Source organism: Somniosus microcephalus, chromosome 13 (assembly GCF_052327205.1).
Source record: "Somniosus microcephalus isolate GS21.2 chromosome 13, FLI_Smic_1.0, whole genome shotgun sequence".
NCBI lineage: Eukaryota > Metazoa > Chordata > Chondrichthyes > Squaliformes > Somniosidae > Somniosus > Somniosus microcephalus.
Window position 1 is genome coordinate 87,427,490 of NC_140999.1, and position 23,538 is coordinate 87,451,027.

The 23,538-nt window shown below is 45.9% G+C and overlaps 1 protein-coding gene across 6 annotated transcripts in view; it reads right to left on the reverse strand.

Moving 5' to 3' along the window:
• The window catches only part of ttll9 (tubulin tyrosine ligase-like family, member 9), a 176,927-nt gene that overhangs the window by 87,290 nt on the left and 66,099 nt on the right, over positions 1–23,538 (reverse strand). The window contains exon 1 of one of the 6 annotated variants that reach the window (XM_086005109.1): positions 564–3,309. The exons of 2 other annotated variants lie outside the window; for them this stretch is intronic. The gene's annotated coding sequence lies outside the window, so the exon portion shown is untranslated. Of the gene's footprint in view, positions 1–563; positions 3,324–23,538 lie in introns of those variants that run through there. 3 more of the 6 variants (XM_086005111.1, XM_086005113.1, XM_086005112.1) reach the window with 3 other exon arrangements.

Here is a 23,538-nt window from a genome sequence, read left to right on the forward strand (position 1 = left end):
ATGTACAGTTAACCCCCCAGTAACCAGAATGTACAGTTAACTCCCCAGTAACCAGAATGTACAGTTAACCCCCCCAGTAATCAGAATGTACAGTTAACCCCCCAGTAACCAGAATGCAGTTAACTCCCCAGTAACCAGAATGTACAGTTAACTCCCCAGTAACCAGAATGTACAGTTAACTCCCCAGTAATCAGAATGTACAGTTAACCCCCCAGTAACCAGAATGCAGTTAACTCCCCAGTAACCAGAATGTACAGTTAACTCCCCAGTAACCAGAATGTACAGTTAACCCCCCCAGTAACCAGAATGGACAGTTAACCCGACCGTAACCAGAATGGACAGTTAACCCCCCCAGTAATCAGAATGTACAGTTAACTCCCCAGTAACCAGAATGTACAGTTAACCCCCCCAGTAACCAGAATGGACAGTTAACCCGACCGTAACCAGAATGTACAGTTAACCCCCAGTAACCAGAATGTACAGTTAAACCCCCCCCCCTCCCCAAGTAACCAGAATGTATAGTTAACCCGCCCCCCAGTAACCAGAATGTACAGTTAACCCACCCAGTCTTCTTCTTATCATGTCCACGGACAGTCTATGCATAGACCAGCCAGAACTGGACACATTTTTGCGCCTTGTTGTTGGATTCGGCAAGATCCGCAACAGTGCAGGGTTCCTCTAACGATAGGCATTGCAGGAGATGTTGCATAGTCTGTGCCTCAGTTCCACATTCACAAGTTGTCGGGCTGGTTGAATATCCCCATTTGCTTAGTGACACCTTTGAGCAACCTACACCGGTCCTAAGTCTGTTAAGGCATTTCCAGATTGCCCAGTTGCAATTAGCTCTTGGGGGAAGGCTTTCATCAGGTAAAATTTCCATCGCTGGGGGTTGTTCAAGCCTGGCGAGCCGGTCTTTCCACAAGGCAATGCGGGCTTCAGATGAGGTTGATTGTAATGGAACAACACTGTTCATGAAGCTCTTCCTTGACTTTAGGCGGCTGGGTGTAGGTGTATGACAATGCAGAGGGTGCCTCTCATCTGATGTTTGACAGAGTCGCTCTTTCTTGCTGGGAACCATTCTTCTTATATCAGGGGGAGCGATACCCGCCAGGATATATAGGCTGTTGGTTTTAAGCAACCTGTGATAAATCGGCAGCTTGCATTCAGAACGGCATCCATCTTCTTGGCATGAGTAGACCTTTCCCATGCAGGGCAGGCTTATTCGGCAGTGGAATAGCAAAGAGCAAGTGCACTGGTTCGCAATGTTTTCGGGCTTGCTCCCCATCTTGTGTTAGTGAGCTTATTCAGGATGTTGTTTCGTGCGCTCACTTTTGCCTTTGTCTTCTCGATGTGTTTCTTGAAGGTGAGGCATTGGTCAAGGGTGACTCCTAAGTAGATAGGGTGCTCGCAATGCGTCAGTGTTGCTCCACACCAGGTTACTTTCAACTGGCGTTTGGCTTCATGGTTTCTGAGGTGGAATGCACAAACTTGCGTCTCTGGTGGGTTTGCGCGAAGGTGGTTTTCTTCACAGTAGGATTTTAGTCCCTCCAAGGCCTCAGAAAGCGTTTTCTGCACGGTGTTAAAATCAGTGCTTTGGGCAGTGACACATAAGTCATCAGCATATATAAAACAGCGTGTGACACCGTCTATAGGTTGGTCATTCGTGTAGATGTTCTACAGCAGCGGTGCAAGCACGCTTCCCTGAGGAAGACCATTCTTCTGAATACGCCACCTGCTGCGCTTCCCACCTAGTTCAACATAGAAAACATGCTTCAGAATCGCCGGTTCTAACAGCTCTGTTAAGTGAATAGCTTTTGTCATCTCTAGAATCTTGCCGAGGAGACGTCTATGGTTCACTGTATCGTATGCTGCTGACAGGTCTACAAAAACAGCACCTGTTACCATCCCTTGCTCAAAACCATCTTCGATGTGTTGTGTGAGGTTGAGCAATTGGCTTGTTGTTGATTTGCCGCGGCAGAAACCTGCTTGCTCTGGAATGATCTTCTCATCTACAGTTGGTGCTATCCTATTGAGTATCAGGCGTTCAAACAGCTCATAGGTGTGGCAAAGCAGTGAAATTGGCCGAAAATTCTTAGGATCTGAGGGATCTTTTCCAGGCTTTAATAGTGCTATTACATGTGCCTTCTGCCAGATATTAGGTCGCTTGTGTGTTGCCAGTGGTTGAACAATTGTAGGAGCCACTTCTTTGCTTGCTGTCCAAAATGCTTTATCTGTTCCGTTGCTATGTTGTCAAGACCAATTGCTTTCCCGTGTTTTAGACCAGATGTACCAGTTTCCAGCTCTTCCATGGTGAATGGTCTAGTGAAGCCAGGATCATCGCTGTACTTCTTCCTATCTAGTTGTGCTCTTGGGTGTTTCTTGTTGATTTTTCCATTTAGGAGCAACTGGTGTGCAACTTGGTTAGCAGACACATTTGGATGTTGGGCAGCTTTCTTGTGATCACCTCCAAGTTTGCGTATGAGAGATCATGCCTTCTTGCTGTTTTTTGTAAGATCTGTTGTCTCCATCAAGGTGTTCCAGGTGTTTTGACGTTCTTGAGAGATACTTAACATCACCCTCTCACCGGTAGATATTGTTTCCTCTGAGAAGGGGTCAGATTCAAACATTGAGACATACTCCCAGTAGAGTTCAGCATTCTTCCTGGTGAGACCAGGGATGTTGTGTACTCTGCAACCTCGGGGGATCTTCCTTCTAGCTGTTTTTTGGACAGCTTTTGTAAAGAGGTTGTAGTGCTCAGGTAGTGGTTTAATGCGTTTAACCTTGCAGTCAAGTGCTCGTGTGAAACCGTTCCAATCGACCTTCTTGAAGTTGAAGCGCCTTTTGAGTGGTACGACGGTTGGTAACACTGCTGCATTTACCTGGATGCCAATAGGACGGTGTTGTGTCTGTGGTATTGGGTCTGTGACAAGCTTCTTGCAGAGGCCAGCGATGTCGTTGCTGGCAATGGCACGATCTGGATTATATCTACATTTCCAACGGGCACTGTGGAAGGAGGCTGGCAATTTAGGATCGTGGATGAGACTAAGCTGGTTAGCGTCCATCCATTCTTCGACTGCTTCTCCATCGTTGTTAGTCTCCTTGTACCCCCATTGGGTACTCTGGCTATTAAAGTCTCCAATGATGATCTGTGGTTTATTGTGCAGGTTGGGTACAGGGTTAGAGAAGCTGAAATCTGTGCCAGGTGGCTTGTACACTGAGGTCACTACTACATTGCTCAGCTCTACGGTTAGAATTTCGATGTTGTCCTCCTCTGTTTCAGAAGTGGCTACTACCCACCCAGTAACCAGAATGTACAGTTAACCCCCCAGTAACCAGAATGTACAGTTAACCCCCCAGTAACCAGAATGTACAGTTAACCCCCCAGTAACCAGAATGTACAGTTAACCCTACCAGTAACCAGAATGTACAGTTAACCCCCCAGTAACCAGAATGTACAGTTAAACCCCAGTAACCAGAATGTACAGTTAACCCCCCAGTAACCAGGATGTACAGTTAACCCCCCAGTAACCAGAATGTAGTTAACCCCCCAGTAACCAGAATGTACAGTTAACCCCCCAGTAACCAGAATGTACAGTTAACCCCCCAGTAACCAGAATGTACAGTTAACCCCCCAGTAACCAGAATGTACAGTTAACCCCCAGTGACCAGAATGCAGTTAACCCCCCAGTGACCAGAATGTAGTTAACCCCCCAGTAACCAGGATGTACAGTTAACACCCCAGTAACCAGAATGTACAGTTAACCACCCAGTAACCAGAATGTACAGTTAACCCCCCAGTAACCAGAATGTACAGTTAACCCCCCAGTAACCAGAATGTACAGTTAACCCCCCAGTAACCAGAATGTACAGTTAACCACCCAGTAACCAGAATGTACAGTTAACCCCACTGGAACCAGAATGTACAGTTAACCCCCCCAGTAACCAGAATGTACAGTTAACCCCCCAGTAACCAGAATGTACAGTTAACCCCCCAGTAACCAGAATGTACAGTTAACCCCCAGTAACCAGAATGTACAGTTAACCCCCCAGTAATCAGAATGTGCAGTTAAGCCCCCAGTAACCAGAATGTACAGTTAACCTCCCAGTGACCAGAATGTACAGTTAACCCCCCAGTAACCAGAATGTACAGTTAACCCCTCAGTAACCAGAATGTACAGTTAACCCCCCAGTAACCAGAATGTAGTTAACCCCCCAGTAACCAGAATGTAGTTAACCCCCCAGTAACCAGAATGTACAGTTAACCCCTCAGTAACCAGAATGTACAGTTAACCCCCCAGTAACCAGAATGTAGTTAACCCCCCAGTAACCAGAATGTATAGTTAACACCCCAGTAACCAGAATGTACAGTTAACGCCCCAGTAACCAGAATGTACAGTTAACCCCCCAGTAACCAGAATGTGCAGTTAACCCCCCAGTAACCAGAATGTACAGTTAACCCCCAGTGACCAGAATGTACAGTTAACCCCCCAGTAACCAGAATGTACAGTTAACCCCCCAGTAACCAGAATGTACAGTTAACCCCCCAGTAACCAGAATGTACAGTTAACCCCCCAGTAACCAGAATGTACTGTTAACCCCCCAGTAACCAGAATGTACAGTTAACCCCCCAGTAACCAGAATGTACTGTTAACCCCCCAGTAACCAGAATGTACAGTTAGCCCCCCAGTAACCAGAATGTACAGTTAACCCCCCAGTAATCAGAATGTACAGTTAACCCCCAGTGACCAGAATGTACAGTTAACCCCCCAGTAACCAGAATGTACAGTTAACCCCCCAGTGACCAGAATGTACAGTTAACCCCCCCAGTAACCAGAATGTACAGTTAACCCCCAGTGACCAGAATGTACAGTTAACCCCCCAGTAACCAGTATGTACAGTTAACCACCCCAGTAACCAGAATGTAAAGTTAACCCCCCGTTACCAGAATGTACAGTTAACCCCCCAGTAACCAGAATGTACAGTTAACCCCCCAGTAACCAGAATGTACAGTTAACCCCCCAGTGACCAGAATGTACAGTTAACCCCTCCAGTAACCAGAATGTACAGTTAACCCCCAGTAACCAGAATGTACAGTTAACCCCCCAGTAACCAGAATGTACAGTTAACCCCCCAGTAACCAGAATGTACAGTTAACCCCCCAGTGACCAGAATGTACAGTTAACCCCCCCAGTAACCAGAATGTACAGTTAACCCCCAGTGACCAGAATGTACAGTTAACCCCCCAGTAACCAGTATGTACAGTTAACCACCCCAGTGACCAGAATGTACAGTTAACCCCCCAGTAACCAGAATGTACAGGTAACCAGAATGTACAGTTAACCAGACAGTAACCAGAATGTAGTTAACCCCCCAGTAACCAGAATGTACAGTTAACCCCCCAATAACCAGATTGTACAGTTAACCCCCCAGTAACCAGAATGTACAGTTAACCCCCCAGTAACCAGAATGTACAGTTAACCCCCCAGTGACAAGAATGTACAGTTAACCCCCCAGTAACCAGAATGTACAGTTAACCCCCCAGTAAACAGAATGTACAGTTTACCCCCCAGTAACCAGATTGTACAGTTAACCCCCCAGTAACCAGAATGTACAGTTTACCCCCCAGTAACCAGAATGTACAGTTAACCCCCCAGTAACCAGAATGTACAGTTAACCCCCCAGTAACCAGAATGTACAGTTTACCCCCCAGTAACCAGAATGTAGTTAATCCCCAGTAACCAGAATGTACAGTTAACCCCCCAGTAACCAGAATGTACAGTTAACCCCCCAGTAACCAGAATGTACAGTTTACCCCCCAGTAACCAGAATGTAGTTAACCCCCCAGTAACCAGAATGTACAGTTAACCCCCCAGTAACCAGAATGTACAGTTAACCCCCCAGTAACCAGAATGTACAGTTTACCCCCCAGTAACCAGAATGTAGTTAACCCCCCAGTAACCAGAATGTACAGTTAACCCCCCAGTAACCAGAATGTACAGTTAACCCCCCAGTAACCAGAATGTACAGTTAACCCCCCAGTAACCAGAATGTACAGTTTACCCCCCAGTAACCAGAATGTAGTTAACCCCCCAGTAACCAGAATGTACAGTTAACCCCCCAGTAACCAGAATGTAGTTAACCCCCCAGTAAACAGAATGTACAGTTAACCCCCCAGTAACCAGAATGTACAGTTAACCCCCCAGTAACCAGAATGTAGTTAACCCCCCAGTAAACAGAATGTACAGTTAACTCCCCAGTAACCAGAATGTACAGTTAACCCCCCAGTAACCAGAATGTAGTTAACCCCCCAGTAACCAGAATGTACAGTTTACCCCCCAGTAACCAGAATGTAGTTAACCCCCCAGTTACCAGAATGTACAGTTAACCCCCCAGTAACCAGAATGTACAGTTAACCCCCCAGTAACCAGAATGTACAGTTTACCCCCCAGTAACCAGAATGTAGTTAATCCCCAGTGACCAGAATGTACAGTTAACCCCCAGTGACCAGAATGTACAGTTAACCCCTCAGTAACCAGAATGGACAGTTAACCCCCCAGTAACCAGAATGTACAGTTAACCCCCAGTGACCAGAATGTACAGTTAACCCCTCAGTAACCAGAATGGACAGTTAACCCCCCAGTAACCAGAATGTACAGTTAGCCCCCCAGTAACCAGAATGTACAGTTAACCCCCCAGTGACCAGAATGTACAGTTAACCCCCCAGTGACCAGAATGTACAGTTAACCCCCCAGTAACCAGAATGTACAGTTAACCCCCAGTAACCAGAATGTAGTTAACCCCCCAGTAACCAGAATGTAGAGTTAACCCCCCAGTAACCAGAATGTACAGTTATCCCCCCAGTAACCAGAATGTAGTTAACCCCTCAGTAACCAGAATGTACAGTTAACCACCCCGTAACCAGAATGTACAGTAAACCCCCCAGTAACCAGAATGTACAGTTAACCACCCAGTAACCAGAATGTACAGTTAACCCCCCAGTAACCAGAATGTACAGTTAACCCCCCAGTAACCAGAATGTAAAGTTAACCCCCCGTTACCAGAATGTAGTTAACCCACCAGTGACCAGAATGTACAGTTAACCCCCCAGTAACCAGAATGTACAGGTAACCAGAATGTACAGTTAACCAGACAGTAACCAGAATGTAGTTAACCCCCCAGTAACCAGAATGTACAGTTACCCCCCCAGTAACCAGATTGTAGTTAACCCCCCAGTAACCAGAATGTACAGTTAACCCCCCAGTAACCAGAATGTACAGTTAACCCCCAGTAACCAGAATGTAGTTAACCCCCCAGTAACCAGAATGTACAGTTCACCCCCCAGTAAACAGAATGTACAGTTAACCCCCCAGTAACCAGAATGTACAGTTAACCCCCCCAGTAACCAGAATGTACAGTTAACCCCTCAGTAGCCAGAATGTACATTTAACCCCCCAGTAACCAGAATGTACAGTTAACCCCCAGTAACCAGAATGTACAGTTAAACCCCCCCCCCCCCAAGTAACCAGAATGTATAGTTAACCCGCCCCCCAGTAACCAGAATGTACAGTTAACCCACCCAGTCGTCTTCTTATCGTGTCCACGGACAGTCTATGCATAGCCCAGCCAGAACTGGACACATTTTTGCGCCTTGTTGTTGGATTCGGCAAGATCCGCAACAGTGCAGGGTTCCTCTAACGATAGGCATTGCAGGAGATGTTGCATAGTCTGTGCCTCAGTTCCACATTCACAAGTTGTCGGGCTGGTTGAATATCCCCATTTGCTTAGTGACACCTTTGGGCAACCTACACCGGTCCTAAGTCTGTTAAGGCATTTCCAGATTGCCCAGTTGCAATTAGCTCTTGGGGGAAGGCTTTCATCAGGTAAAATTTCCATCGCTGGGGGTTGTTCAAGCCTGGCGAGCCGGTCTTTCCACAAGGCGATGCGGGCTTCAGATGAGGTTGATTGTAATGGAACAACACTGTTCATGAAGCTCTTCCTTGACTTTAGGCGGCTGGGTGTAGGTGTATGACAATGCAGAGGGTGCCTCTCATCTGATGTTTGACGGAGTCGCTCTTTCTTGCTGGCTACCGTTCTTCTTATATCAGGGGGAGCGATACCCGCCAGGATATATAGGCTGTTGGTTTTAAGCAACCTGTGATAAATCAGCAGCTTGCATTCAGAACGGCATCCATCTTCTTGGCATGAGTAGACCTTTCCCATGCAGGGCAGGCGTATTCGGCAGTGGAATAGCAAAGAGCAAGTGCACTGGTTCGCAATGTTTTCGGGCTTGCTCCCCATCTTGTGTTAGTGAGCTTATTCAGGATGTTGTTTCGTGCACTCACTTTTGCCTTTGTCTTCTCGATGTGGTTCTTGAAGGTGAGGCATTGGTCAAGGGTGACTCCTAAGTAGATAGGGTGCTCGCAATGCGTCAGTGTTGCTCCACACCAGGTTACTTTCAACTGGCGTTTGGCTTCATGGTTTCCGAGGTGGAATGCACAAACTTGCGTCTTTGATGGGTTTGCGCGAAGGTGGTTTTCTTCACAGTAGGATTTTAGTCCCTCCAAGGCCTCAGAAAGCGTTTTCTGCACGGTGTTAAAATCAGTGCTTTGGGCAGTGACACATAAGTCATCAGCATATATAAAACAGCGTGTGACACCGTCTATAGGTTGGTCATTCGTGTAGATGTTCTACAGCAGCGGTGCAAGCACGCTTCCCTGAGGAAGACCATTCTTCTGAATACGCCACCTGCTGCGCTTCCCACCTAGTTCAACATAGAACCGGCGATTCTGAAGCATGTTTTCTAACAGCTCTGTTAAGTGAATATCTTTTGTCATCTCTAGAATCTTGCCGAGGAGACGTCTATGGTTCACTGTATCGTATGCTGCTGACAGGTCTACAAAAACAGCACCTGTTACCATCCCTTGCTCAAAACCATCTTGATGTGTTGTGTGAGGTTGAGCAATTGGCTTGTTGTTGATTTGCCGCGGCAGAAACCTGCTTGCTCTGGAATGATCTTCTCATCTACAGTTGGTGCTATCCTATTGAGTATCAGGCGTTCAAACAGCTCATAGGTGTGGCAAAGCAGTGAAATTGGCCGAACATTCTTAGGTTCTGAGGGATCTTTTCCAGGCTTTAATAGTGCTACTACATGTGCCTTCTGCCAGATATTAGGTAGCTTGTGTGTTGCCAGTGGTTGAACAATTGTAGGAGCCACTTCTTTGCTTGCTGTCCAAAATGCTTTATCTGTTCCGTTGCTATGTTGTCAAGACCAATTGCTTTCCCGTGTTTTAGACTAGATGTACCAGTTTCCAGCTCTTCCATGGTGAATGGTCTAGTGAAGCCAGGATCATCGCTGTACTTCTTCCTATCTAGTTGTGCTCTTGGGTGTTTCTTGTTGATTTTTCCATTTAGGAGCAACTGGTGTGCAACTTGGTTAGCAGACACATTTGGATGTTGGGCAGCTTTCTTGGGATCACCTCCAAGTTTGCGTATGAGAGATCATGCCTTCTTGCTGTTTTTTGTAAGATCTGTTGTCTCCATCAAGGTGTTCCAGGTGTTTTGACGTTCTTGAGAGATACTTAACATCACCCTCTCACCGGTAGATATTGTTTCCTCTGAGAAGGGGTCAGATTCAAACATTGAGACATACTCCCAGTAGAGTTCAGCATTCTCCCTGGTGAGACCAGGGATGTTGTGTACTCTGCAACCTCGGGGGATCTTCCTTCTAGCTGTTTTTTAGACAGCTTTTGCAAAGAGGTTGTAGTGCTCAGGTAGTGGTTTAATGCGTTTAACCTTGCAGACAAGTGCTCGTGTGAAACCGTTCCAATCGACCTTCTTGAAGTTGAAGCGCCTTTTGAGTGGTACGACGGTTAGTAACACTGCTGCATTTACCTGGATGCCAATAGGACGGTGTTGTGTCTGTGGTATTGGGTGTGTGACAAGCTTCTTGCAGAGGCCAGCGATGTCGTTGCTGGCAATGGCAAGATCTGGATTATATCTACATTTCCAGCGGGCACTGTGGAAGGAGGCTGGCAATTTAGGATCGTGGATGAGACTAAGCTGGTTAGCGTCCATCCATTCTTCGACTGCTTCTCCATCGTTGTTAGTCTCCTTGTACCCCCATTGGGTACTGTGGCTATTAAAGTCTCCAATGATGATCTGTGGTTTATTGTGCAGGTTGGGTACAGGGTTAGAGAAGCTGAAATCTGTGCCAGGTGGCTTGGACACTGAGGTCACTACTTCATTGCTCAGCTCTACGGTTAGAATTTCGATGTTGTCCTCCTCTGTTTTAGAAGTGGCTACTACCCACCCAGTAACCAGAATGTACAGTTAACCCCCCAGTAACCAGAATGTACAGTTAACCCCCCAGTAACATAAAATGTACAGTTAACACCCCAGTAACCAGAATGTACAGTTAACCCCCAGTAACCAGAATGTACAGTTAACACCCCAGTAACCAGAATGTACAGTTAACACCCCAGTAATCAGAACTTAAATTTAAACCCTCCAGTAACCAGAATGTAGTTAACCCCACATTAAGCAGAATGTACAGTTAACACCCCCAGTAACAAGATTGTTTAGCTAACCACCCCAGTAACCAGAAATTACAGTAAACCCCCCAGTAACCAGAATGTGCAGTTAACCCCCCAGTAACCAGAATGTAAAGTTAACCCCCAGTAACCAGAATGTACAGTTAACCCCCCAGTGACCAGAATGTACAGTTAACCCCCCAGTGACCAGAATGTACAGTTAACCCCCCATGACCAGAATGTACAGTTAACCCCCCAGTGACCAGAATGTACAGTTAACCACCCCAGTAACCAGAATGTAGTTAACCCCCCGTGACCAGAATGTAGTTAACCCCCCAGTGACCAGAATGTACAGTTAACCCCCCAGTGACCAGAAGGTACAGTTAACCCCCCAGTAACCAGAAGGTACAGTTAACCCCCCAGTAACCAGAATGTACAGTTAACCCCCCAGGAACCAGAATGTACAGGTAACCAGAATGTACAGTTAACCAGACAGTAACCAAAATGTACAGTTAAACCCCAGTGACCAGAATGTACAGTTAACCCCCCAGTGACCAGAATGTACAGTTAACCCCCCAGTAACCAGAATGTACAGTTAACCCTCCCAGTAACCAGAATGTACAGTTAACCCCCCAGTAAGCAGAATGTACAGTTAACCCCCCAATAACCAGATTGTACAGTTAACCCCCCAGTAACCAGAATGTACAGTTAACCCCCCAGTAACCAGAATGTACAATTAACCCCCAGTAACCAGAATGTACAGTTAACCCCCTAGTAACCAGAATATACAGTTAACCCCCCAGCAACCAGAATGTACAGTTAACCCCCCAGTAACCAGAATGTACAGTTAACCCCCCAGTAACCAGAATGTACAGTTAACCCCCCCCAGTAACCAGAATGTACAGTTAAACCCGCAGTAATCAGAATGTACAGTTAATCCCCAGTAACCAGAATGTACAGTTAACCCCCCCAGTAACCAGAATGTACAGTTAACCCCCCAGTGACCAGAATGTACAGTTAACCCCCCAGTGACCAGAATGTAGTTAACACCCCAGTAACCAGAATGTACAGTTAACCCCCCCCCCAGTGACCAGAATTTAAATTGAAACCCTCCAGTAACCAGAATGTAGTTAACCCCAGAGTAACCAGAATGTACAGTTAACAACCCAGAAACCAGAATGTACAGTTAACCACCCAGTAACCAGAATATACAGTTAAACCCCCGTAACCAGAATGTACATTTAACCACCCCAGTGACCAGAATGTACTGTTAACCCCCCAGTAACCAGAATGTACATTTAACACCCCAGTAACCAGAATGTACAATTAACACCCCAGTAATCAGAATGTACAGTTAACCCCCCAGTGACCAGAATGTACAGTTAACCCCCCAGTGACCAGAAGGTACAGTTAACCCCCCAGTAACCAGAAGGTACAGTTAACCCCCCAGTAACCAGAATGTACAGGTAACCAGAATGTACAGTTAACCAGACAGCAACCAAAATGTGCAGTTAAACCCCAGTGACCAGAATGTACAGTTAACCCCCCAGTGACCAGGATGTACAGTTAACCCCCCAGTAACCAGAATGTACAGTTAACCCTCCCAGTAACCAGAATGTACAGTTAACCCCCAGTAACCAGAATGTACAGTTAACCAGACAGTAACCAAAATGTGCAGTTAAACCCCAGTAACCAGAATGTACAGTTAACCCCCCAGTGACCAGAATGTACAGTTAACCCCCCAGTAACCAGAATGTACAGTTAACCCCCCAGTAAGCAGAATGTACAGTTAACCCCCAGTAACCAGAATGTACAGTTAACCCCCTAGTAACCAGAATATAATTAACCCCGCAGTAACCAGAATGTACAGTTAACCCCCCAGTAACCAGAATGTACAGTTAACCCCCCAGTAATCAGAATGTACAGTTAACCCCCCAGTGACCAGAATGTACAGTTAACCCCCTAGTGACCAGAATGTACAGTTAACCACCCAGTAACCAGAATGTACAGTTAACCACCCAGTAACCAGAATGTACAGTTAACCACCCAGTAAACAGAATATACAGTTAAACCCCCAGTAACCAGAATGTACAGTTAAACCCCCAGTAACCAGAGTGTACAGTTAACCCCCCAGTGACCAGAATGTACAGTCAACCCCCCAGTGACCAGAATGTACAGTTAACCCCCCAGTGAACAATACAGTTAACCTCCCAGTAACCAGAATGTACAGTTAACCACCCAGTAACCAGAATGTACAGTTAACCACCCAGTAACCAGAATGTACAGTTAACCCCACAGTAACCAGAATGTACAGTTAACTCCCAGTAACCAGAATGTACAGTTAACCCCCAGTAACCAGAATGTACATTTTAACCCCCAGTAACCAGAATGTACAGTTAACCCCCCAGTAACCAGAATGTACAGTTAACCCCCCAGTGACGAGAATGTACAGTTAACCCCCCAGTGACCAGAATGTACAGTTAACCCCCCCGTGCCCAGAATGTACAGTTAACCCCCCAGTGACCAGAATGTACAGTTAACACCCCAGTAACCAGAATTTAAATTGAAACCCTCCAGCAACCAGAATGTAGTTAACCCCACAGTAACCAGAATGTACAGTTAACCAGACAGTAACCAGAATGTACAGTTAACCCCCAGTAACCAGAATGTACAGTTAAACACCCAGTAACCAGAATGTACAGTTAAACCCCCAGTAACCATAATGTAGAGTTAACCCCCAGTAACCAGAATGTACAGTTAATGCCCCAGTAACCAGAATGTACAGTTAAACCCCCAGTAACCATAATGTAGAGTTAACCCCCAGTAAGCAGAATGTACAGTTAATCCCCCAGTAACCAGAATGTACAGTTAACCAGACAGTAACCAGAATGTACAGTTAACCCCCCAGTAACCAGAATGTACAGTTAACCAGACAGTAACCAGAAGGTACAGTTAACCCCCCAGTAATCAGAAAGTACAGTTAACCCCCCAGTAATCAGAAAGTACAGTTAACCCCCCAGTAACCAGAATGTACAGTTAACCAGACAGTAACCAGAATGTACAGTTAACCCCCCAGTAACCAGAATGTACAGTTAACCAGACAGTAACCAGAAGGTACAGTTAACCCCCCAGTAACCAGAATGTACAGTTAACCCCCCAGTAATCAGAAAGTACAGTTAACCCCCCAGTAACCAGAATGTACAGTTAACCAGACAGTAACCAGAATGTAGTTAACCCCCCAGTAACCAGAATGTACAGTTAACCAGACAGTAACCAGAAGGTACAGTTAACCCCCCAGTAACCAGAATGTACAGTTAACCCCCCAGTAACCAGAATGTACAGTTAACCCCCCAGTAACCAGAAGGTAATTAACCCCCCAGTAACCAGAATGTACAGTTAAGCCCCCAGTAACCAGAAAGTACAGTTAACCCCCCAGTAATCAGAATGTACAGTTAACCCCCCAGTAACCAAAATGTACAGATAACCCCCAGTAACCAGAATGTAGTTAACCCCACAGTAACCAGAATGTACAGTTAACCCCCCAGCAACCAGAATATACAGATAACCAGACAGTAACTAGAATGTACAGTTAACCCCCCAGTAACCAGAATGTAGAGTTAACCACCCAGTAACCAGAATGTACAGTTAACCCCCAGTAACCAGAATGTACATTTTAACCCCCAGTAACCAGAATGTACAGTTAACCCCCCAGTAACCAGAATGTACAGTTAACCCCCCAGTGACCAGAATGTACAGTTAACCCCCCAGTGACCAGAATGTACAAGTAACCCCCGTGACCAGAATGTACAGTTAACCCCCCCATGACCAGAATGTAGTTAACCCCCCAGTAACCAGAATGTACAGTTAACCCCCCAGTGACCAGAATGTACAGTTAACCCCCCAGTGACCAGAATGTAGTTAACCCCCCAGTGACCAGAATGTAGTTAACCCCCCAGTAACCAGAATGTACAGTTAACCCCCAGTGACCAGAATGTATTGTTAACCCCCCAGTAACCAGAATGTACATTTAACCCCCCATTAACCAGAATGTACAGTTAACCCCCCAGTAACCAGAATGTACAGTTAACTCCTCAGTAACCAGAATGTACAGATAAACCACCAGTAACCAGAATGTGCAGTTAACTCCTCAGTAACCAGAATGTACAGTAAACCCCCCAGTTACCAGAATTTAAATTGAAACCCTCCAGCAACCAGAATGTAGTTAACCCCACAGTAACCAGAATGTACAGTTAACACCCCAGTAACCAGAATGTACAGTTAACCCCCCCCCAGTGACCAGAATTTAAATTGAAACCCTCCAGTAACCAGAATGTAGTTAACCCCACAGTAACCAGAATGTACAGTTAACCACCCAGTAACCAGAATATACAGTTAAACCCCCGTAACCAGAATGTACAATTAACCCCCCCAGTAACCAGAATGTACTGTTAACCGCCCAGTAACCAGAATGTACAGTTAAACCCCCAGTAACCAGAGTGTACAGTTAACCCCCCAATGACCAGAATGTACAGTTAAACCCCCAGTGACCAGAATGTACATTTAACACCCCAGTAACCAGAATGTACAGTTAACCCCACATTAACCAGAATGTACAGTTAAACCCCCAGTAACCAGAAATTACAGTAAACCCCCCAGTAACCAGAATGTACAGTTAAACCCCCCCAGTAACCAGAATGTACAGTTAAACCCCCAGTAATCAGAATGTACAGTTAACCCCCAGTAACCAGAATGTACAGTTAACCCCCCAGTGACCAGAATGTACAGTTAACCCCCCAGTGACCAGAATGTACAGTTAACCCCCCAGTGACCAGAATGTACAGTTAACCCCCCAGTGACCAGTACAGTTAACCTCCCAGTAACCAGAATGTACAGTTAACCACCCAGTAACCAGAATGTAGTTAACCACCCAGTAACCAGAATGTACAGTTAACCCCACAGTAACCAGAATGTACAGTTAACCCCCAGTAACCAGAATGTACATTTTAACCCCCAGTAACCAGAATGTACAGTTAACCCCCCAGTAACCAGAATGTACAGTTAACCCCCCAGTGACGAGAATGTACAGTTAACCCCCCAGTGACCAGAATGTACAGTTAACCCCCCAGTGACCAGATTGTACAGTTAACCCCCCAGTGACCAGAATGTAGTTAACCCCCCAGTAACCAGAATGTACATGTTAACCCCCCAGTGACCAGAATGTACAGTTAACCCCCCAGTGACCAGAATGTAGTTAACCCCCCAGTGACCAGAATCTAGTTAACCCCCCAGTAACCAGAATGTACATTTAACCCCCCATTAACCAGAATGTACAGTTAACCCCCCAGTAACCAGAATGTACAGTAAACCCACCCAGTAACCAGAATGTACAGTTAACCCCCCAGTAACCAGAGTGTACAGTTAACCCCCCAATGACCAGAATGTACAGTTAAACCCCCAGTGACCAGAATGTACATTTAACACCCCAGTAACCAGAATGTACAGTTAACCCCACATTAACCAGAATGTACAGTTAAACCCCCAGTAACCAGAAATTACAGTAAACCCCCCAGTAACCAGAATGTACAGTTAAACCCCCCCAGTAACCAGAATGTACAGTTAAACCCCCAGTAATCAGAATGTACAGTTAACCCCCAGTAACCAGAATGTACAGTTAACCCCCCAGTGACCAGAATGTACAGTTAACCCCCCAGTGACCAGAATGTACAGTTAACCCCCCAGTGACCAGAATGTACAGTTAACCCCCCAGTGACCAGTACAGTTAACCTCCCAGTAACCAGAATGTACAGTTAACCACCCAGTAACCAGAATGTAGTTAACCACCCAGTAACCAGAATGTACAGTTAACCCCACAGTAACCAGAATGTACAGTTAACCCCCAGTAACCAGAATGTACATTTTAACCCCCAGTAACCAGAATGTACAGTTAACCCCCCAGTAACCAGAATGTACAGTTAACCCCCCAGTGACGAGAATGTACAGTTAACCCCCCAGTGACCAGAATGTACAGTTAACCCCCCAGTGACCAGATTGTACAGTTAACCCCCCAGTGACCAGAATGTAGTTAACCCCCCAGTAACCAGAATGTACATGTTAACCCCCCAGTGACCAGAATGTACAGTTAGCCCCCAGTGACCAGAATGTAGTTAACCCCCCAGTGACCAGAATCTAGTTAACCCCCCAGTAACCAGAATGTACATTTAACCCCCCATTAACCAGAATGTACAGTTAACCCCCCAGTAACCAGAATGTACAGTAAACCCACCCAGTAACCAGAATGTACAGTTAACCCCCCAGTAACCAGAATTTAAATTGAAACCCTCCAGCAACCAGAATGTAGTTAACCCCACAGTAACCAGAATGTACAGTTAACACCCCAGTAACCAGAATGTACAGTTAACCCACCCCCCCGTTGACCAGAATTTAAATTGAAACCCTCCAGTAACCAGAATGTAGTTAACCCCACAGTAACCAGAATGTACAGTTAACAACCCAGAAACCAGAATGTACAGTTAACCCCCCCAGTAACCAGAATGTACTGTGAACCGCCCAGTAACCAGAATGTACAGTTAAACCCCCAGTAAGCAGAGTGCACAGTTAAACCCCCAGTGACCAGAATGTGCTGTTAACCCCCCAGTAACCAGAATGTACAGTTAAACCCCCAGTGACCAGAATGTGCTGTTAACCCCCCAGTAACCAGAATGTACATTTAACACCCCAGTAACCAGAATGTACAATTCACACCCCAGTAATCAGAATGTACAGTTAAACCCCCCCAGTAACCAGAATGTACAGTTAAACCCCCAGTAACCAGAATGTACAGTTAAACCCCCAGTAATCAGAATGTACAGTTAACCCCCAGTAACCAGAATGTACAGTTAACCCCCCCAGTAACCAGAATGTACAGTTAACCCCCCAGTGACGAGAATGTACAGTTAACCCCCCAGTGACCAGAATGTACAGTTAAACCCCCAGTAACCAGAATGTACAGTTAAACCCCCAGTAATCAGAATGTACAGTTAACCCCCAGTAACCAGAATGTACAGTAAACCCCCCAGTAACCAGAATGTACAGTTAACCCCCCAGTGACCAGAATGTACAGTTAACCCCAGTGACCAGAATGTACAGTTAACCCCCCAGTGACCAGAATGTACAGTTAACCCCCCAGTGACCAGTACAGTTAACCTCCCAGTAACCAGAATGTACAGTTAACCACCCAGTAACCAGAATGTACAGTTAACCACCCAGTAACCAGAATGTACAGTTAACTCCCAGTAACCAGAATGTACAGTTAACCCCCAGTAACCAGAATGTACATTTTAACCCCCAGTAACCAGAATGTACAGTTAACCCCCCAGTAACCAGAATGTACAGTTAACCCCCCAGTGACGAGAATGTACAGTTAACCCCCCAGTGACCAGAATGTACAGTTAACCCCCCAGTGACCAGAATGTACAGTTAACCCCCCAGTGACCAGAATGTACAAGTAACCCCCAGTGACCAGAATGTACAGTTAACCCCCCCATGACCAGAATGTAGTTAACCCCCCAGTAACCAGAATGTACAGTTAACCCCCCAGTGACCAGAATGTAGTTAACCCCCCAGTGACCAGAATGTAGTTAACCCCCCAGTAACCAGAATGTACAGTTAACCCCCCACTAACCAGAATGGACAGTTAACCCCCCAGTAACCAGAATGGACAGTTAACCCCCCAGTAACCGGAATGTACAGTTAACCCCCCCGTAACCAGAATGTACAGTTAACCCCCAGTAAGCAGAATGTACAGTTAACCCCCCCAGTGACCAGAATGTACAGTTAACCCCTCAGTGACCAGAATGTACAGTTAAACCCCCAGTAACCAGAATGTAGTTAACCCACAGTAACCAGAATGTACAGTTAACCCCCCAGTAAACAGAATGTACAGTTAACCCCCAGTAACCAGAATGTACAGTTAACCCCCCAGTAATCAGAATGTACAGTTAACCCCCCAGTAACCAGAATGTACAGTTAACCCCACAGTAACCAGAATGTACAGTAAACCCCCCAGTAACCAGAATGGACAGTTAACCCCCCAGTAACCAGAATGGACAGTTAACCCCCCAGTAACCAGAATGCACAGTTAAACCCCCAGTAACCGGTATGTACAGTTAACCCCCCAGTAACCAGAATGTACAGTTAACCAGACAGTAACCAGAATGTAGAGTTAACCCACCACGAACCAGAATGTACAGTTAACCCGCCAGTAACCAGAATGTACAGTTAACCAGACAGTAACCAGAATGTACAGTTCACCCCCCAGTAAACAGAATGTACAGTTAACCCCCAGTAACCAGAATGTACAGTTAACCCCCCAGTAATCAGAATGTACAGTTAACCCCCCAGTAACCAGAATGTACAGTTAACCCCACAGTAACCAGAATGTACAGTAAACCCCCCAGTAACCAGAATGGACAGTTAACCCCCCAGTAACCAGAATGGACAGTTAACCCCCCAGTAACCAGAATGCACAGTTAAACCCCCAGTAACCGGTATGTACAGTTAACCCCCCAGTAACCAGAATGTACAGTTAACCAGACAGTAACCAGAATGTAGAGTTAACCCACCACGAACCAGAATGTACAGTTAACCCGCCAGTAACCAGAATGTACAGTTAACCAGACAGTAACCAGAATGTACAGTTCACCCCCCAGTAACCAGAATGTACAGTTAACCCCCCAGTAACCAGAATGTAGTTAAACCCCCAGTAACCAGAATGTACAGTTAACCACCCAGTAACCAGAATGTACAGTTAAACGCCCAGTAACCAGAATGTACAGTTAAACCCCCAGTAACCATAATGTACAGTTAACCCCCAGTAACCAGAATGTACAGTTAACCAGACAGTAACCAGAATGTACAGTTAACCCCCCAGTAACCAGAATGTACAGTTAACCAGACAGTAACCAGAACGTACAGTTAACCCCCCAGTAACCAGAATGTACAGTTAACCCCCCAGTAAACAGAATGTACAGATAACCCCCCAGTACCCAGAATGTACAGTTAATCCCCCAGTAACCAGAATGTACAGTTAACCAGACAGTAACCAGAACGTACAGTTAACCACCCAGTAACCAGAATTCACAGTTAACCCCCCAGTAACCAGAATGTACAGTTAACCCCCCAGTAACCAGAAGGTAATTAACCCCCCAGGAACCAGAATGTACAGTTAACCCCCCAGTAACCAGAAAGTAGTTAACCCCCCAGTAACCAGAATGTACAGTTAACTAGACAGTAACCAGAATGTACAGTTAACCCCCCAGTAACCAGAATGTACAGTTAACTAGACAGTAACCAGAATGTAAAGTTAACCCCCCAGTAACCAGAATGTAGTTAACCCCCCAGAGACCAGAATGTACAGTTAACCCCCCAGAGATCAGAATGTACAGTTAACCACCCAGTGACCAGAATGTACAGTTAACCACCTAGTGACCAGAATGTGCAGTTAACCACCAGTGACCACAATGTACAGTTAACCCCCCAGAGACCAGAATGTACAGTTAACCACCCAGTGACCAGAATGTACAGTTAACCACCAGTGACCAGAATGTACAGTTAACCCCCCAGTAACCAGAATGTAGTTAACCACCCAGTAACCAGAATGTACAGTTAACCCCCGAGACCAGAATGTACAGTTAACCACCCAGTGACCAGAATGTACAGTTAACCACCAGTAACCAGAATGTAGTTAACCCCCCCCAGTAACCAGAATGCAGTTAACCCCCCAGTAACCAGAATGTAGTTAACCCCCCAGTAACCAGAATGTAGTTAACCCCCCAGTAACCAGAATGTACAGTTAACCACCCAGTGACCAGAATGTACAGTTAACCACCAGTAACCAGAATGTACAGTTAACCCCCCCCCAGTAACCAGAATGCAGTTAACCCCCCAGTAACCAGAATGTACAGTTAACCCCCCAGTAACCAGAATGCACAGTTAACCCCCCCGTGACCAGAATGTACAGTTAACCCCCCAGTGACCAGAATGTACAGTTAACCCCCAGTGACCAGAATGTACAGTTAACCCCCCAGTAACCAGAATGTAGTTAACCCCCCAGAGGCCAGAATGTAGTTAACCACCCAGTGACCAGAATGTACAGTTAACCCCCCCGAGATCAGAATGTACAGTTAACCACCCAGTGACCAGAATGTACAGTTAACCACCAGTGACCAGAATGTACAGTTAACCCCCCAGTAACCAGAATGTACAGTTAACCACCCAGGAACCAGAATGTAGAGTTATCCCCCAGTAACCAGAAAGTACAGTTAACCCCCCCTAAACAGAATGTACAGTTAACCCCCCCGTGACCAGAATGTACAGTTAACCAAACAGTAACCAATAGGTACCGTTAACATCCCAGTAACCAGAATGTACAGTTAACCCCCCAGTAACCAGAATGTACAGTTAACCCCCTAGTCACCAGAATGTACATTTAACAACCCAGTAACCAGAATGTACAGTTAACCCCCCAGTAACCAGAATGTACAGTTAACCCCCCAGTAACCAGAATGTACAGTTAACCCCCTAGTCACCAGAACGTACATTTAACAACCCAGTAACCAGAATGTACAGTTAAACCCCCAGTAACCAGAATATAAAGTTAACCCCCCAGTAACCAGAATGTACAGTTAACCAGACAGTAACCAGAATGTACAGTTAACCGCCCAGTAACTGGAATGTACAGTTAACACCACAGTAACAAGAATGTACCATTAACCAGACAGTAATCAGAAGGTAGAGTTAACCCCCCAGTAACCAGAATGTACAGATAACCCCCCAGTAACCAGAATGTACAGTTAACCACCCAGTAACCAGAATGTACAGTTAACCCCCAGTAACCAGAATGTACAGTTCACCCCCAAGTAACCAGAATGTACAGTTAACCCCCCGTAACCAGAATGTAGTTAACCCCCCAGTAACCAGAATGTAGTTAACAACAGTAACCAGAATGTAGTTATCCACCTAGTAACCAGAATGTACAGTTAACCCCCAGTAAACAGAATGTACAGTTAACCACCCAGAAACCAGAATGTACAGTTAACCCCCCAGTAACCAGAATGTACAGTTAACCCCCCAGTAACCAGAATGTACAGTTAACCCCCCAGTAACCAGAATGTACAGTTAACCCCCCAGTAACCAGAATGTGCAGTTAACCACCCAGTACCAGAATGTAGAGTTAAACCCCCCTCCCAGTAACCAGAATGTACAGTTAACTCCCCAGTAACAAGAATGTACACTTAACCCCCCAGTAAACAGAAGGTACAGTTAACCCCCCAGTAACCAGAATGTTCAGTTAACCCCCCCAGTAACCAGAATGTACAGTGAACCCCCAAGTAACCAGAATGTACAGTTAACCAGACAGTAACCAGAGTGTACAGTTAACCCCCCAGTAACCAGAATGTACAGTTAACCAGACAGTAACCAGAATGTACAGTTAACCCCCCGTAACCAGAAGGTACAGTTAACCCCCCAGTAACCAGAATGTAAAGTTAACCCCCCAGTAACCAGAATGTACAGTTAACCCACCAATAACCAGAATGTACACTTAACCCCCCAGTAACCAGAATGTAGTTAACCCCCCAGTAACCAGAATGTACAGTTAACCAGACAGTAACCACAAGGTACAGTTAACCCCCCAGTAACCAGAACGTACAGTTAACCATAGAGTAATCAGAAGGTACAGTTAACCCCCAGTAACCAGAATGTAGTTAACCCCCCAGTAACCAGAATGTAGTTAAACCCCAGTAACCAGAATGTAGTTAACCCCCCAGTAACCAGAATGTACAGTTAACCCCCCAGTAACCAGAATGTACAGTTAACCCCCCAGTAACCAGAATGTACAGTTAACCCCCCAGTAACCAGAATGTACAGTTAACCCCCCAGTAAACAGAATGTAACGTTAACCCCCCAGTAACCAGAATGTACAGTTAACCACCCAGTAACCAGAATGTACAGTTAACCCCCCAGTGACCAGAATGTACAGTTAACCCCCCAGTGACCAAAATGTACAGTTAACCACCCAGTAACCAGAATGTACAGTTAACCCCCCAGAAACCAGAATCACAGAAACCCCACAGTGCAGATAGAGGCCATTTCGGCCCATCGAGCCTGCACCGACACATATCCCACCCGATCCCCGTAACCCAGAATGTACAGTTAACCCCCCAGTGACCAGAATGTACACTTAACCCCCCAGTAACCAGAATGTACAGTTAACCACCCAGTAACCAGAATGTACAGTTAACCACCCAGTAACCAGAATGTAGTTAACCCCCCAGTAACCAGAATGTAGTTAACCCCCAGTAACCAGAATGTACAGTTAACCCCCCAGTAACCAGAATGTAGTTAACCCCCCAGTAACCAGAATGTAGTTAACCCCCAGTAACCAGAATGTACAGTTAACCCCCCAGTAACCAGAATGTAGTTAACCCCCCAGTAACCAGAATGTAGTTAACCCCCAGTAACCAGAATGTACAGTTAACCCCCCAGTAACCAGAATGTAGTTAACCCCCCAGTAACCAGAATGTAGTTAACCCCCCAGTAACCAGAATGTAGTTAACCCCCAGTAACCAGAATGTACAGTTAACCCCCCAGTAACCAGAATGTAGTTAACCCCCCAGTAACCAGAATGTAGTTAACCCCCAGTAACCAGAATGTACAGTTAACCCCCCAGTAACCAGAATGTAGTTAACCCCCCAGTAACCAGAATGTAGTTAACCCCCAGTAACCAGAATGTACAGTTAACCCCCCAGTAACCAGAATGTAGTTAACCCCCCAGTAACCAGAATGTACAGTTAACCCCCCAGTAACCAGAATGTAGTTAACCCCCAGTAACCAGAATGTACAGTTAACCACCCAGTAACCAGAATGTAGTTAACCCCCCAGTAACCAGAATGTAGTTAACCCCCAGTAACCAGAATGTACAGTTAACCCCCCAGTAACCAGAATGTACAGT